Genomic DNA, 6,897 nt, shown 5'->3' on the forward strand with positions numbered 1-6,897 from the left:
GGAAGGAAGGAAGAAAGGAAGGAAGGAAGGAAGGAAGGAAGGAAGGAAGGAAGGAAGGAAAGAAGGAAGGAAAGAAGCAAGGAAGGAAGGAAGGAAGGAAGCAAGGAAAAGAAAAGAAAGAAATGGTGGAATAAAGAATGGGAGGGAGAATGAGAGGTATAAATAAAAATCTCAGCATGTGTTAGATGTTAATAATGACACTAAATCATTTTAGCTATAAATGCCATCATTTAATTCCCTGGGAAGAGACATTTTGTATTAAGCCCTATTGTATGGACTTGGAATCCCTGAAAGACCACCAGAGACCATGACCAATGCAAACAGCAAAAGAGTCATATATTTGCAAGCTTAAGCTTGATTCTTTGCACATCGGGTAACCGGTGACCCTAAGAGTCCCCAAGCACAAAATCAGCACAGCTTTCATAGTATTGAACAAACAAGTTTAGGAAACTTCCACACAAGCAGTTACATGATTGTTTTGAGTCCACGGTAACCACATTGCCCTTTTTCTGAACTATTGGTATGTTCTGTTCCTGGAACACTTGGGCAACTGTTCTGCTTTCTTAAGTTTGGGCAGGGTTGGTGGCAACCTGTGGTTTTTTTTCTCTCTCTTGGGGTTACTCTGAGGGCAGCCTAGCACAAGTTGATGGGGGTAATCTCAAATTGGAGTTACTGTGGCTCTTCATTCTCTCCTCTTCTAGAGCATCAGGGACCAATCATGGTCCCTTAATTGGCACAGTCTTCTATATTTACAGTTTTGGGATCTCAGAAATAATAGATGGACTGTGCTGATCTACAGAGTCTACAAGGTCCAATTGTGAGTAACAAAAATTAACAGTACCAAAGGTCCTTACATTTTCTTCCAGCAATTCTAACTCCATATCCCACAGCTAACTTACCATTATAACAGCTGAACTCGTAAAGCTCCAATTTTAAGACATACTCATACCATTTGCTACATACTTAAACTTTCTGAGGTTTGTCTTCTTTACAAACATTTTAAGACAATTCTTACTTTTTAAATCCTTTCTTATCTAGAGGATACCAATTTTTCCCCAATTCCTTCCTAAAACTTTCTTTACTACACTCCTATTCTTTACAGTTCCTTGAGCTCCTTTGTGACTAGAGTTTAAAACCGCAAATTTTTCCTTTGATTTGTGGAACCAAGTTATCTTAGAAAGCCTTAAGGCACCAGTGGGATGAAAAGCTTGCGAGACTTTAAGGCTAAGATTAGGGCTGGGTCTCATTCCTCCTCTTACCACCATAGATTAAAAAAAAAATTCTCTCCTCTATCTTTCAAACACACCCAGGAGGAAGCAGATAATTACCATACCAGAGCCAAACTAGGCTGTGACCCTGAAGTGCCTAAGGCAAGGCAATGATATCCTTGACCCAAATATCCACTGTGGGAGTAGAGAGGTTACTGGATATCACCAAAAGAATGTCCCACAAGATCTTAGTTTTAGCAGCTTTCAACCAGAAAGCATTCTCAGGTGATGGAATCAGGCAGGAGTTCAGTCTACTTTTAACAGGGTGGAGATGGTCTGGGTGATGATGTAGATTTCCTCCAGGTGACTGTCAAGCTGTCGTTGAAATTTACTCATTAGGGTGTGCAGCAGCAGCAGGGACTCTCTGTGGCTTCAAGGGACTGTCACACCTGGTTCTGGGCTGCAAATTCGTACAAAGTCTGGTTAAGGATTCACTGCATAGGCTTGGCAGGCTATGACTCAACTAATTTTTTTAAGACTATTTACACAGTAGCCCAAGACAATTAACCAAGATGACAATTTTTTAAACTAGATTGTAATTTTAATAAGATTAGGATTTTCTAGGCGATATAGAGGGCTCCGGCCTGTACTATTATTTCCCATGCCTTTTCCTTCTATCTATTCTGTCTATTTTGTCACATTTTTGAAAAAGATACTCTGGTCCCTTGTTCTTAAATGGGGATGATGGGCTAAGATTCATCTTCTGTCACTTCTTCAAGCTGACTCAGGGGTGCTGATCCTACCTAACCAGGAACCTATAATCTTAGCCTATTTTACAAAGAGGTTACCAGGGTTGGATGTCATTAAGAACAACATCTTATCTTTTGACAAATGCACAGACCTTTTTCTCTGGCTATAGCAATGCTGCTTATTTAGCCTTCTGCTTTGCAAAAAGATCTTTCAGGATGGCTTAGGAATGTGAACTCTTGTAATCCTAACAATGTCTGAGTTACCTATGCAGGCCTTCAGACATATATCAATAGAAAAAACTCTCCGATATACAAACTTTTCCTGAGCAGATGAATTTCATGAAGCTGGTGTCAGCTCAAAGGTTACTGCCAATTAGAGCTTTTGGCAGTAACAGGGGTTGGGATCTAAACTATCCTCCACATTTTACAACCTTAGCCTTTTAGTACTATCACAGATGACTGACAAGTTCCTGTCCCTTACAAGGTAGATAGTCATAGACATTAGGCATGCTTACAAACTATCTTTCCATGACCTCCTGGCTCTGTCCAATTTTTGAAGGTCCACACACAAATCACTCTAGGATCTGACATTATTTCTGCCATCCAAACATAGGCTTACAGTATCTGTATGCTCCTCAATTGCTTTCATCCAAGTAGTGTCTTCTACACACTGGGAAAAATGCCTCATTGGCATTTCTCTTAGTTGGTCGCTGGACTTGAACTCGGAGCCTGAGTGCTGTCCCTCAGCTCTACAGATCAAGGCTAGCACTCTGTCACATTGAATCCTAAAGTAGGTCTGCTTGCTCTTTCAGCCTTCTGGTGGCTGAGTAGAGGTGATAGTCTCACACGGACTTTTTCTGCCCGGGCTGGAATCAAACCAGTTACACATCAATGAGTCTCATAAAAGGCCACTTTACTCCAATTAAAAGCAACGGGGGGGGGGGGTCAACATAGAAGTAGTTTTAAGCATATTCTTACCTGAAACATATGAAGAGCCAAAGTTACGTCTGACAAACTGACAAAAATCCTCACTCCTTTTTTTGGGCCTGATGAGAACTGTTACAAAAAACCATGAGAGCAAACTGAAATAGGAATTAAACAATTATTTTGGTAATCCTAATTTTTCCTTTTTGCACTTTGAGGCAAATGTTTAGAACAACTATACATTTAAACTTTATATACAGAAACCCATTCCTAATTTATAAGCCTCCTATTAATCTCTGTTTTAATATTCTATACTTTAGTTTTTAGTTGCATTTTGAAAAATCCTTTGAACTTTCAAGGCTAAGTGTTTCACCAATTTCCTCTTGGCTGCTTGTTTTAAAACAGATACACATGAAAACTTTTAAACTCAAATAATATTTTTCTTAATGCAAAAATTACAATCACCATCACTGTACCAAGGAGCTAGACTTAACACCTTTATGTCTTTAAAAAAATATACACAATGGCAGAATGTTATTGAGAGCAAATCACATTATACAAATAAAATTTTAACCCTCTTTTTAAGGCCTTCTCAATTTTAATTTTAACACATCCAAGGGGCAGTTTTAGCAATGCTAATCAGATCTTTACATCATTCATTTTTACCATCATGTTTCCAGTGTCTATGTGAAGGGAAAAGGGACAGCATAAAGAGGGGCCACTTGGCCCTTCCTGTGGAATGTGCACACACACAATCCGACTCTTGAGGGTTAGATGAACTGCTATTGAGCCAGTTTGCCCTCTTTCACCATGGGTGGACTTCCCATGGCCTGTTCCACCATGCATGACCAGCTGAACTGCACTTCTGCCTGTTCACTGTTCACTCCTAAAGATAGGTTTTTTGTTAGCTTCTAAGTTTCTCCTTTTTGTTAAGCCAGATATCTGGATTACAGTATATACAGCCTTATGCATTCTGAAATACCAGATTTTCTAATTTTAAAGTTAAAATATCCTTAAAAAGCTATTTAAAACCATGTGAAAATGCTTTAAAAATGTTTCGGTGATGGCCAAACCTCATAACCTTTTGAATTTTAAACTTAATCTCACCCAATTGTTACATCATGCTGACAATTTCTATCATGAATATTTTCACAAACACATACAAAACACACTCAGATCTTTAAGCAACCGAAAATCAAAATCAGTTTTACATATATTTTCTAAAGTTTTCTAACAAAAATTTAAGACAATATTTCTTTTAAACTAAGTAATTTTGTAGAGCTTCATTTTCTCAGGGCCTGATTGTTTAGCAAGTCATTTCACCAATTGATCTTTGACTCACTTCTGTTGGAGGAAGGCTCGGAGGGGGGGGGGATCACCTGAAACTAAACTGTCCTCATTTTTATCCAATTTTATTTTTATTTATTTATTTTTCTTCTTAATGTGCTTTTTTTAATTGTGAAAGTACTCTACAGAAGGGTTAAAATTACATGGGCAAGATAATGAGTATCTTTCTTATTAAGCATTGTAGGCTCCTCCTTTGATTCGCCTTCCCATCCCTTCCCATCCTCTCCCCGCCCCCCAACCCAATCCTCCTCCCCCTCTCCCCCTCACCAGCAAAGTTGTAAAGTTCATTTTTGACATAACGACTTGTATATCTAATTGTTCAAATAGGTCCACCTGTATCCCTATTTAAACGATTTGTTTTTTCCCTTGCCCTCCACAAATGATACTAACATCAAATACAGTGAAAGCAGGGGTTATACCGTGGGTGAGGGACATACAAAGCAATGAAGAAATAATCTTATAAATGTGTTAGAAACAATCCCATGAAAGAAAATAATATTTGAATATGTATTCAAATTATCTGACTTTTTCTGCTTAACACAGACATATACTAGTTAGTGCAAATAAGTGAAACCATGGGACCTATGTTTCTTTGGGCCTGGCTTACTTCAATTAACAAAATTTTTTCCAACTCTTTCCTTTTCCTAACAAATGGGGCAATGTCATTCTTTCTGATGGAGGCTTAACATTCCATTTTGTGTATATACTACATTTTCTTGATCCATTCATCTACTGGGGGGCATCTGGGTTGGTTCCATATCTTAGCTATGGTAAATTATGCTGCAGTAAACGTAGTTATGCTGGTAGCTTTAGTGTGGTCTTGTTTGTGAACATTTGGGTAAATGTCCAAAAGTGGGATTGCTGGGTCATAGGGGCGCTCAAGCTGGTTCAAAACTTTGGCAAAGTAGCAGGGTATAAAATTAACCTTCAAAAATCAATGGCTTTTCTGTATTCCAACAATGAGAAAAGTGTGGCTGAAATTAGGAGAGCAACTCCATTTAGAATAGCTCCACAAAAAATAAGATACCTAGGAATTAACTAAACCAAAAAAGTGAAGGACCTCTATGATGAAAACTTTAAAACCTGAAAAAGGAATATAAAACAGATCTAAGAAAGTGGCAAAAACTCCCATGTTCCTGGATTGGACAGATCAACATCGTGAAAATGTCAATACTTCCCAAGGCTATCTACAAATTCAATGCGATACCTACCAACATTCCAACCTCATTCTTCAAGGAAATAGAAGAGTCAATCAAAAAATTCATATGGAACAATAAAAGACCCCCAATAGCTAAAACAATTCTCAACAGAAAGAACAGTGCTGGAGGAATATCAATACCAAGTTCCAAACTCTACTACAAAGCCATAGTAATTAACACAGCTTGGTATTGGCACAAGAACAGTCCTCAGGACCAATGGAATTGAACCAAAAACACAGAAATGAACCCACAGACCTTTAGCCATGTAATCTTCAATAAGGGAGCTAAAAAAATAGATGGAAGAAAGAGCCTTTTCAGTAAATGGTGGTGCCAAAATTGGTTAACTACTTGTAGAAAACTAAAGCTAGATCCTTATATATCACCCTGCACCAGAATCAACTCCAAATGGATCAAAGACCTCGGAGTCAAAGCAGACACTCTGAAATCATTATAGGATTATGTAGGAGAAACCCTAGGTCTCCTTGGCACAGGAGGAAATTTTCTTAATAGAGATCCAGAAACACAACAAATCAAAGAAAGGTTGGACAAACGGGATTGCATAAAATTTCCGAGCTTCTGTATGGCAAAGGACATAGCTAGCAAGATCAACAGAAAGCCCATGTATTGGGAGAAGATCTTCACTAGCCTTAAAACAGACAAGGGTCTCATATCTAAAATATACCTGAAACTCAAAAGATTAAATTCCCCAACAACAAACCTTCAAAGAAACAACTGCCCAATAAATAATTCTGCTAAAGACTTAAAGAGAAACTTCTTTGAAGAGGAAAGAAGGATGCCCAAAAGACACATGAAGAAATGCTCAAACTCCCTAGCCATAAAAGAAATGCAAATCAAAACAACATTGAGATAGCGCCTCACCCCAGTAAGAATGGCTATAATCAAGAACTCTAATAACAACAGCTGCTGGAGGGGATGTGAACAGAAGGGAACCTTACTGCATTGTTGGTGGGTGTGTAAACTTGTTCATCCACTTTTATCCAATTTTAGACAAGAGCACTTTCCATTGTCAGGACTAGCTGAAAAATCAAAACAGGCACACATCTTTCTATGTGACTGAGCTCAGATGGAAGCTGGAATTTTTATTTCCCCAGAGATTTTCAAATAAATAACAAAAACACTAAAATCAAAAACCCACATTTAAAACTGGTACAAATTCTAAAACAGAACTAGAGAAGACAATAACCAAAGGCTGAGTTTATCCCTACCAGAACTCTGTGTCATTCTCACTCAGCAACCTGAATCCAGAGTCTGCTCAGTGAGCCTACCACTCTCAACCAGAACTTCCCTATCTCCAGAAACATACAACAGAGAACAATAAGGTCTCAGTGAATGGGCTGACATCTCATCAACATTTGTTGACCCAGGGGCCTTCCAAGGGGGAAGAGAAGTCCAAGTCATTTTGGGGCTAGGGAAATCAGTCCTTAGAGACCATCCCCTCGGACTTGCAGA

This window comes from Dipodomys spectabilis, unplaced genomic scaffold (assembly GCF_019054845.1).
Source record: "Dipodomys spectabilis isolate Male_0828 unplaced genomic scaffold, ASM1905484v1 ptg000516l, whole genome shotgun sequence".
Taxonomy (NCBI): Eukaryota; Metazoa; Chordata; class Mammalia; order Rodentia; family Heteromyidae; genus Dipodomys; species Dipodomys spectabilis.